Source organism: Anser anser (assembly GCF_964211835.1).
Source record: "Anser anser genome assembly, chromosome: 7".
NCBI classification, from domain to species: Eukaryota; Metazoa; Chordata; class Aves; order Anseriformes; family Anatidae; genus Anser; species Anser anser.
In genome coordinates this window covers 205408-216218 of record NC_139727.1, presented here as the reverse complement: position 1 = coordinate 216218, position 10811 = coordinate 205408, and the positions used below count along the sequence as shown (strand labels likewise).

Sequence of the window (10811 nt, the reverse complement as noted above, 5' to 3'; positions counted from 1 at the left end):
GTCAGCTCTCCGCAGAACCGCCGCCGTCGATGCACAGGACCGCTGAAATCAGCGGGGCATGCCTTCCTGCTGCTGCGGCGGTGGGGCTCCCCAGTAGGCGACTGGCTCCCGGACGAGCCCCCAAATTGTGAGAAACACTCCGTAGCCAATAACTTGGGCTCAGGCGAGGAGCTCAGCGAAGCAGGAATTTATTCGCGATCGCAGTGGCGGGCGTCCCACGAGCAGGAGCGCCCCTGCTGGTTCCAAAACCCAGTTTATATACTTTTTGATGACGGGACCCTCCCCTGTTTCCCCACTGAGGGGGTGATCCAGGCTCACAATCTGTCTGATGCTTCCCAGACAATGCATGGCCTTCAGTTGCCGGCCTGTTAAATTTCGAATTTCTTTCGACTTTTTTACTGGTTGAAGCGGTAATGGTTCTTCACTCACCTGACTTGACTCAACACCGTGATTTTCCCCGAATTGTTCTACGGAGTCTGGTTGTCTGCATTTTACAAGGTCGCCTGCTAAGCGTTCTTATCGCTGCAAGCACACCTCGATACCCCATTCCTTACCTTTAAACAACGTAACTCTGCAAAAACAACATTTTTATTCCCACGAGGGGCAGGGCAGGCCCCGCGGCGCGTGGCGGCGGGGGGCGGGGGGGCCCCGTGACGGCACCGAACGCGGGGGGGGGGCGGTATGGCCTCGGGCGGCGCGACCGGTAGCGGCGCGACCGGCAGCGGCATGGCCGGCGGTGGCAGGGCCGGTGGCGGCGGGGCGCCGGGCGGCAGCCCAGGAGCCCGATCAGGAGGAGGAGGAGCAGGAGGAGGAGGAGGAGGAGGAGGAGCGGCCGGCGGCAAGGTGAAGAGGCGGCGCCACCGTTTGGGCGCCGCGAAGCCCCCCTGTGCCAGGAGCAAGCGGGTGAGGAGCGGCCCCCCCACAGCGGGCCCTTCCCCCTCAGCCCACCAGTTACCCCCTTACTTACCCCCTTACCTTACCCGCCCCTTTATCCCCTTAGTTACCCCCTACCCACCTCCTTACCCCCTTAGTTACCCCCTCGACCGCTTAGTTACCCCCTTAGTTACCCCCTCAACGGCTTAGTTACCCCCTTAGTTACCCCCTCAGCCCCTTCCTAACCCCCTCAGTTACCCCCTCAGCCCCTTCCTAACCCCCTCAGTTACCCCCTCAGCCCCTTACTTACCCCCTTACCCCTCTACCCAGCCCATTACCCCCCTCCTCCCCCTCCCCTTCACCCCCAGCCCGCTGCCCTCAGGACCCCCAGTGCCACCCCCAGGGCTTTCCCCGCTCCCTGCACCCCTCCTCAGCCCATCATCAATTCTCTGAACGTTACCTGCCAGGCTTTGCTTCTCGTTTGTGCTGTAGGGTACAGCAGGTTGGTGGTGAAAGCGGTCCGTCAATTCGGGGTGTGAAAATCCCCGTGCTGGAGGGGGGACGCGCCGAGATCCCTCCCAGCAGCTCTTTGCTAAGAAATGTCAGGACGCCCAGAGAGATGCTCTGGAGATGCCCTCTGCACATGTTTGTTCAGCCAAAACCTCTCCGCTATTAAATGAGCAACGTAGCTGAGGGGATTGATTATCATATGCAAAACCAAGGGAGCGCTACGCATGGATAGCTGCTCAATTAGGTTTTTATCACTTGCAGAAATGCCAAGTCCCTTATACCACATATTGACAATCAATCTTGTCCATCTAAAGCTGGCCTGGAAGGGCAATGCAAACATTCCCCACGCTTACAGAGCAACCGTTGAAACCTCTGGCTTGAACAGTGCATTAATGTTGAAAGTGCCATAGCTTGCGTGTGCCGACACTGTGTAGCTAACTGATAAACCTTACACGTGGATTAAAAATAATCAGTGGAGATGGTTTTCTAACTTTTCCATTGTCTGTTATCTCTGCGTGTTTTCCAGTAGGTTTATTTAAAGAGTGTGCCAGAGCAAACACGTGCGTGGGGATATCTGGGGGATTCTGCACAGAGAATGGCTGCTGCACATCCAGCGCAGATCAAATTAACAGTAACTTATCGGGGAAGAGTTTTAATGATTTGATAAATAGACAAACTGATAGGTGTTACATGTGTGCATTTATTATAGCAGTTAGCTTTGTAACCAGACGAATCGTGCAAATGTTCATAACGTAAAAGGACGAGCTTTGAGCAGATAGCTTGCTTAGAGCATTTGTCAATTAATTTCAGTTTATCTTCAATATCATGTCCACTCTGCAGAAGGTTCTGTGGCTTAATGTTAATTGTCTCTCAGTGATGCAGTTGGGGAGGCACGAAAGCGACCGATGCGATTTTGTGAGGTTATACCTCTGGTTCTGATCCCTACCCCGCTGTTTTTCTCATCCTTCCCCCTACAACTTTAGTCGATAAGTCGATTCTTAGAAATACTTAAATAGATGTGTTTTGTGTGCTTGTGATCGTAATTACAGCCCACCAAACCCTCTGTCTCTTACCATTAAGCTCTGAAGGTGCCTGGGCACTGTAGACAGTATAGTTAGCAGCTTCAAAGTTCCTGGGAACTAGTCCTGGATCTAATTTACTTTTTTTTTTTCCCCCTGCCTGCAGGAGGGATGATTAGCAGGATGCCTAGCTCATGATTGTCAGCTTTCTGGATATTATTTTTTATTATTAATTTTTATTATTAATTATATTCATTTATATTAATGTATCTTTTATTTAACCGTAGTTCCTGGGGCTTTCGGTCAGGTGGGAATTCTCCGATCGTACTCGATGTATGCCGCAGAGTCAGTCTTCTACAAAATACAGCAACAGCTTTAGAAGGCTCTTGCAAGAGGAGGTGCTGGTGCTATAGCTATAGCTGTGTTTCTTGCAGGACATCTTCTGGGTTAGCCTGACTGTTGAGAGCAGAACTGTTTTTTGTGCGTATAGTCACTGCAATTCAGCATTACTAAAATTGAAAATATTTAGATTCACTGATTTTAATGGGTAGTATGGTCCTGACTGTCGCAGTAGATAATTGCTGAACTTCTGGTTTAGTTGGTTTTCACGTGAGGGTGCGAAGAGGAAGAGTCCTGGAACAAGTCTGTAGGTCAGGAGCTGTTCAGGCGTAGAGTTTCCTGATAGCCTTGCAGATTGACGACCTGCTGGTGAATTTTGGCAGAGGTTTCAAAACTTTGAACCTTGCCAAGGTCACTTGGAAGTGCAGACAGTGATAGGTAGTTGTAAATCAATCTTAGGTGAATTTTAGGTTTACCAGAAGTGTAGCGATCCTATGCCAGGGATCAACCTCGTCGTCGTCTTCTGAATATTTGCTGTATAATATCTGTCTTCAAGGTCCGTGGAAGGTGGTATCCCAGCATATGCTGTTGACTGTGTTTCTGTAATTAAACAAGTGTTTTTTCTTTCAAGCAGGGAATAATTAGCAGAATGACAGAAACGGTGAAAAATATTGTACCGGCCTGGCTGCAGAAGTATTTCAATAAGCGTGAGGAGGAGTGTGTAGACAGAAATGAATCTGCAAACCAGGAGGAGACTCCGGTAAACTATCATCACGATTATGCAGATGAAGATACCATAATCGATGAGAGATTCACGCCTGAACCAGCAGGAATTAGTAGACGAGGTATGTGAAAAATCATTTGGAATTCTGGCCATCTGTATTTATTCACAGATTTCTAGTTTTGAATCTGAATTTCAAAAGGAAATTGGAATGAGGGTTTTGACAGAATGAAAAAAAAACAAAAAAAGTCGAAACAACTGTTTGTGAAACCGTCTTAGCTTTAAACTGTATACACAGTTACGAAGCATACATCTTATGCTCTTGGAAGGCATCAGTTAACTTTAGGTACTCTATTAGCCAGGTGCTAAATGCTGAAAATAAGTCATTTGCAAGTGTGCTGGGTTGCATTTTCCATCTTTTAAAAGATATGGAATGAAAATCTGTCTAATTGCCTAAGGCAATTAAAAAAATTAATTTGTTTTGCAGTCTTCGAAACAAAAGACTAGATGCTAGAATGGCAGAGGAAAATTCCGTCTCGTGTCCTGAGTTTGTTTGTTTTGTTTTGTTTTTTTTTGTTCTGGGCTTTGATCAATTTAGTAAAGTTCCTTGTTAACTTCATGGTGAACTGGGGAACTTGTGCACGGATGTGGTTTATGAGATTATTATCCTTAAAATATTCAATAACTTTAAGGTCTACGCGGGGGGAGGGGGTGTCTTTGAAAAGGTATTTGACCGTTGGCAACGAGGTTTGCAACTCCTTTACCTCATGAAAGATTAATTTGTCTTATATCCAGTGCCTCTCACTGTTCCTGTAGTCCTGTTGTATAAATTTGCATCTATTCTTATTTGAGTTTCTCTTAAATTAGCTGTTTTGGGGAAGTCAGCTTTTAATAAGTAAAGAAGTTTTGTCTGAGCGTGCGTAGGTAACCATAGATAATGTGGAAAGTCAGTTGCTTCTGTTGTTGGCAGAATCAAAAAATAAGGAGGAAATATCTTTGCCTCCAATCTCATCTAATTGTAAACAAGGAGATTGATGGCTTTCTGTGTAGCTGTAGCTTGGGAATGAGTTTGGAGAAAAGAATAGAGAAGGTCTTCGTGACTGAGGAACACATGTTGGCTTTCCTATGTAACTGCGTGAAAGGAGCTTTCAGTAAGAACAGCTGCACTGCAAGCTTGCTAACTCCAGGAGATCAGGAGCAGGTGGACACCCTGGAACCTTTTGCAGCTTATGTTGCTGTCCGTGGGTGTCGAATACTATGCTTAAGAATAAGATTTTTTTTAGCAAGATAGACTTCAAGGCCACCTATTCCAGGCCACTGGCATTGTTTGCAGACCCTTTGCTTCAAGAGGGAAAAATGCTCATCTGGTTACTTGGGTCAACATCCTTGTCCCTTGGGTCAAAATCCCAATAGTTAATGGGTAGGAGATGATGTTTTGCCTCTAACGTGAGCTGATATGGAAGAACTTGGGAAAAAAGTACTGCAAACGTTCATTTTCATGTTGTGTATTCAGATTAATATAACCTTTGTTCCAATATTATGGAAGCTGCAGTGTTATCTGTAATTTACCGTGTAATCTCAAATTTTGTAAAGCTTATTGCAAGCTGTACATGGGAGAAGGAGTATATATGTTTGATTTAGTGAACGGCCAAGTCAGCGTTAGAGCATTTGAGCACGGGGTCAGAATGTGGTGTTGTAAAACCTCATAGTTAACTACTTCTGGATGCAACATTAATACTGTGTATCGCAAGCAGTGTTGTTGTTGTAGCCAGACAGTTAGATGCAACCGTATCTGGGTGAGGAAGAAGTTAAATTTGGCTTCTCTCTTTTTGCGCTTAGAACTTGGCAATAGCATGGCTGTCGATAGGAAACAGGTTTTGGCTTCTGTGAGCTTGTCTATAGCAAAGCTAATTATCTCCCTGTTCTTGTCTAGAACCATCCACAAGTAGATCAGCACTGAACTTCCCAGTTGTGTTAACAAGGCCCTCTCTTCATCGGAGCCGTCTGAATTATACCATGCTGGATTCTCCTGTCCCACCTTGTCAGCCCTCGACATCTTCTATATTTGGCATTGGCAGTCCTAGGCTGTCCTTCATAAAAGAAATAGAAGATTCTACCTCTCAACAAGACGATGATAACATCTCAACAACCAGTGATTCCTCCTCTAGAGCATCTGATGAAGGTGATTTTTGTGTTCTCTGTTTAATTGACTTTTTTTTTAATGTGAAGTACCTTGCGTTCTTTAATATTCCACATCACCTTAGTAAATAAAATAGGTGAATGTCAACTTTGGATGCGAGAATTAAATTGAATTTTTAGTGTTTTAGAAGTATATAATCCTATCACCTTTTTAATAGAAGCGTGCTTTGGAATACGTTTATGATACCCTGATGTTAGAAAGAGTCAATGCTGAAATATACGCATTCAGCTAGGTTATATGTAAATTTTGAACTGGGACGGTAGGAAATCAGGCTGACTTGCCGTAACTTGACAACTAGGCTGATTGTCTAGAAGGAAGAGTGACTCAGAATATCTAACAGACAGCTGGTTAAATGTGAATAAGTGCAGGTGACAAATAGGAACACGAGATGTTTTCCTGTGTTTCAGCAAGAGAAGATAAAGAAACTACTCTGACATAAGCTATAGGCTGTTTTTTGACCTTTCTTGGTAGAAGGCTTCAGCTGTCAATACTTTCATGTCTTTTGCCAAATTCATTGAGGAAAGCACACCATTTTAAAATAAAAAATAAGCATCGTGTCGATGTAGGTTGGTACGTAGGTCTTCTCGCTGAAAGGGCGAACAGCAGGTTTGCAGCTTTTTCTAGTCCCCCATATAGACAGGGACTGACGTGTGCTCAGCAGGTTTTGCAGAGAACTTTTGTACAGCTGAGAGTAGAGTTGCTGGGCTTTAGCAATATAACCTGAGTGCACTAGAACTTTCTGGTGTGTCTTCGTAAAACATACATGGGCAGAAGATCGTTAACTCTTAGAGCAGCCTTTGGGGAATCTTCAGGTTTAAAACCTGTGCGATTATGATCTGTGCTGGCCTCCAGCCTTTTACCAACACAGAAAAAAGCTTTGTCCGTACAAATGCACTGATGTTTATGCGGTCCTCTTTTATCTTAGCATGAAGGAAAAAAATACCTGCATTGGAAGCACAGTATTAACTTGGTAAGATTGGTGAAAACTACTTGCAGCTCTGTGAACAGTTTTCAAGTTTGTAGGTGATACTTGGTTTTCAGTCTGTACGTGAAGTTGATCTATTTAAAGAAGCTGAAGTCATGCTTATTTTTCTGTATTGAAGAACTTGAATTAGTGTGATCTTTATTGTTAAAGTTCTGTACGTACGAGAGGCATTTACATCTAGCATACGTCATTTTGGCAGATGTTGCAGTTTTAAAAAATACTTCATCGTCACTGCTCTGGCCCACAGAAGCTGAAAGAACTCATTCCCTCTCGCAGCATTCTGCAGCTAGCTCTAAGAAACCTGCATTCAGTTTATTTGTTTTTGGAGGACTGTGTCCTGTAAGTACTGCACAGTATTTCTTTTAATCAGTTTGAATGTGTACCTGTTTTTCTATCCACTTCTCATACTGTGTTTCCGTAGGTACGTGGAAGCACGTCTGTTTTTAAGCAAAACCAGCTTGGGTTTTCTCCATTATACCCCGGAAAGACGGCTTATGCCGGTGGTGCAGCTGTAAGATCAAGGCAGCCAAAGACGGAACCTTATCAGGTATGAGAAAAGTAGTGTAGTGGGAAATAGTGATGGAAATAAAAAAAGCAGCACTGCCAAAGGAGCTTTGAGCAGGGAGCTGAATATGTGGTAACAGTTGCTCTTCTGCCCTCTTGGTCTACAAAAATAGACGAGATTGATTTCTGTTTAAATTCTTTAATGACAGTTTTTACCACAGGTAATACTTGTCAGAAAGAACAAGAATGACAGTTTGGGCTAGTTGTTGGTAGTTGGGGTTTCCTCTGTTGTTAGGTCTTTCAAAAAATTCCATTTAAGTGCCATTGTCTGCCTCTGACTACATTACGTTAAAATAACTTGATGCAAAAAAGCCAATGACAGCATAACTTTGAAAACTTGTGTTTATGGTAGCAAAAGCTACAGTAGTCAAACCTGGCTAATATTTATCTGTGGATCTTCTTTTCCAAGCATGCCTACATTCATGCTATGGATATGTTGTATAAACCTGCAGTCTTTGAAAATATCTAAAATCAACTTTGCTGATCCTTTGTTCTTCTGGTACACAGAGGCATGCAGGACTAAATGCAGTCCCAAGATAAGCAGTAACATGCTTTCTGTTTTGAACGATTCATATAGTTCTTGGAGAGAGTTATTTGCCCCCAAGAGTTCTTGGAAATAGCAAATAAAAACTGCTGACAACTCTGATTAGCTAGAGCTGAATCGAAAAGGAAAGTCAAATCAGGTTTGGTAGGAATGTATTTAAATGAAAGTGACTTTTATCGATAAATCAAAAGGAATTTGAAGAAAATGAAAACGCGGGTTTGCTGGCTCTGTTCTGACAGTCCATTTGTGCAACGGAAAAAGGGCAGTACAAGTACCTCACTTACGGGAAACCTTGAAACCTTGTGGTGCAAAGCTGGGAACCCTCTTTGGTCGGCTATTTTTGTTTTTTACAATATTACTGCATTATGGTAAAAAGAGGAACCAAAATACTAGGCTTTTAAAGGAGAGAGTAGCTTGCTTCTTGCTGCTTGCTGTGAATGACAGCAAGGTACTAGAGAGTCCAGCGAAGGGCCACCAAGATGATCAAGGGACTGGGAGCACCTCTCCTCTGAGGAGAGGCAGAGACTGCTGTGCCCGTTTAGCATGGAGGAGAGGAGGTTTGGGGGGATCTTATTGGTGTATATAAATACCTGAATGGATGGTGCAAAGAGCATAGAGAGCCATTGTGTTTTCAGCGGTGCCCAGTGCCAGGTCAAGAGGCAACAGGCACAAACTGAAACGTGAGGCTCTGTCTGAGCATCAGGAAATGCTTTTGCACTGTGCGGGTGATGGAGCCCTGGCACAGGTTGCCCGGAGAGGCTGTGGAGTCTCCCTCTTTGGAGGTCTTCAAGAGCTGACTTGACATGGTCCTGGGCAGCCTGCTCGGGGTGGCCCTGCTTGAGCGGGGGGGTAGACCAGGCGATCTCTAGAGGTCACTTCCAACCTTAACCATTCTGTGGTTCTGTGAGTCTCACTTGTGTTTTTACACGCTGCGTGGTCTGCTTCCTGTCTTCACATCGTGTGATAAGCACAGTGTGGTTATTTGAGGGGTTTAACCTGGGAAGAAAAAAAGTCACACCAAAGGAAGTTTTTGACTGATATTTGAAGTTGGGTGGTGCAAATAAACAGTTTACTTTTTCAGTGTAATGTTTAGATCTGTTACAGTTTAAATCAGATCTTTATCTTTTAAGACAAAGATTTGCAGCCAACTTTAATCTTGGGGGAAGGGAGGAAGCAAGAGAGAAGTAAAACTAGTTCCTGGTTATGATTGTATACACTGATTTTAAGATGGTACACTTAGACCATCGTGAAACTCTGAGGTCTGTGTTGTTACTGAAAATGCTTTCTGTACCACAAGCCTTTTCTTGAGTTCTGTTTCCCTGATTACTGCTTCGGAGGCCTTAGCAGTCCTAGCATCATCCGTCTTGACCTTTTACAAGTACGGAGTTCTTTTATTGCTCGTGCAACAAGCACGTGCAAGATGCACTGAGGCCCAAGGTAAACTTCATTAAACTCCGAACGTATTCTCTTCTTTATGGCTTGAACTCCCAGTGACTGCATGTTTCTCTGTCATCAGAATATATTGATTGTATCATCAGTGTAGCCTTGGGACGTAAAAAACATGCCTCCTTAGCTGAGAATTGACCATTGTAACACTTAAAATGCTAATTTTTCAGGCACAAAAGAGAGCGAAAGCTAGAGAAGAAACTGTGCGGTCCCACGCTACCTTGAGTACCTCAGCGTGGTGCATCTTGGAGGCAGTGGAGAAGCTGTCAAGCCCTTTGTTGGTAAATAGCACTTCTTTTAATCTGTTTTTGCTTCATGTGTTTATAAAACTTAGTAAATGTGCCATCAAAGGATAAAGATAAAACTATTCTTCCTTACGTTGTGGCCGGTTTAATTTATTGCGCTGTTTTTTCAACAGGATGCTAAAAGAATGACATCTCTTTTGCCGCTGTGTTGTGTAAGTTGACCATGAACCCCCACATTTTTGTTGCAGGGAACCCTCTCTCTCAGGAGAAAAAAATTGCCCTCTAATATTTATGCTTTGTTTTTTCCCTCAGCCTCCGGACATAGATAAACCGGATATTACTGACTTCCAGTCCAAACGAAGAAAGGTAAGAACCAATAATGTCTTAAGCTGAGGTAGATAACTTTTTCAATGCTTTATCACTATTAGAAAAATTTTCTCAAACCTCAGTGACAACATAGACATCAAATCAAGTTAATATTGGCATGTATCCACAATAGATGATGGGCTGTGAAGATTACTCAGGTTAAGAATTATGTTATCTTTGTAAGTTGAGAGCACCAACTCTAGAACACACCAAGTCGTTTTATCTTGTCCCCCAACTTGGGGTGAAGCTGCATATTAAAATTCCTCTTGAGGCAAGTTTTCTCTTGAAGAAATGATCACAAATAGAAAAATACTGCTTGAGTGGTCATATAGACTTTGTACAGACTTCCGTGTTCATTCGGGCACAGAAAACTAATTTTTCTGCTTTTTATCACCATTCAAAGTAAAGAGGAGGAAAATTGTTAATTTCTGACGCTATAAATCTTACGCTCCTAAATTCCTATTTGGAGGTAGCACAGAACTGGTGATAATGCTGTGGTAAAGCATGATTTCCTTTCATTTTATTTAAAAAATGAAAACTAGTCATCTTTTTTTGATGACTTTAGTTAGGGGTATTCTTGGGCTTATTAAATTGCAAAACCCTTAAATGACCACTTGAAGATCAGGTGACTGAAGGAAATAACAAGATGTGCAAACTTTTCATCTTCTGTTCTAATGAGAAAAGGGACAGTGTCTCAAGAAGTTTCTGTGCTAATTCCTTGACTGGATGGATGTATAATTAAGTTTACAATCACTTCAGAGTTTACAAACATCTCAGATTTCCTGGACCATCTTTTCACCATCTGCCAAATTACAAGGGCATGGAGAAGTGAAGTATATCATAAATATTATCCAAATAACTAAAACCAAATCTGGTGTGAATTCTCAGTTATATTATAGCAATACACCTGTGATAAGGCATTAAGAAAGATCTGCCAGATTTGCAACAGAGAGCCTGAAATTGTCAGCCACTAAATGAATGTTGCACGCAGCTGTCAGT

General features: G+C 43.3%; 1 long non-coding RNA gene across 1 annotated transcript; it reads left to right on the top strand.

The window, feature by feature from the left end:
* Positions 1-9198: 9198 nt before the first annotated feature.
* LOC310902206 lies at positions 9199-9812 on the top strand. Its single transcript, XR_014586557.1, has 3 exons — positions 9199-9482; positions 9620-9658; positions 9759-9812. It is a non-coding gene; the product is annotated as an uncharacterized lncRNA (long non-coding RNA).
* The last annotated feature ends 999 nt before the right edge of the window (positions 9813-10811 follow it).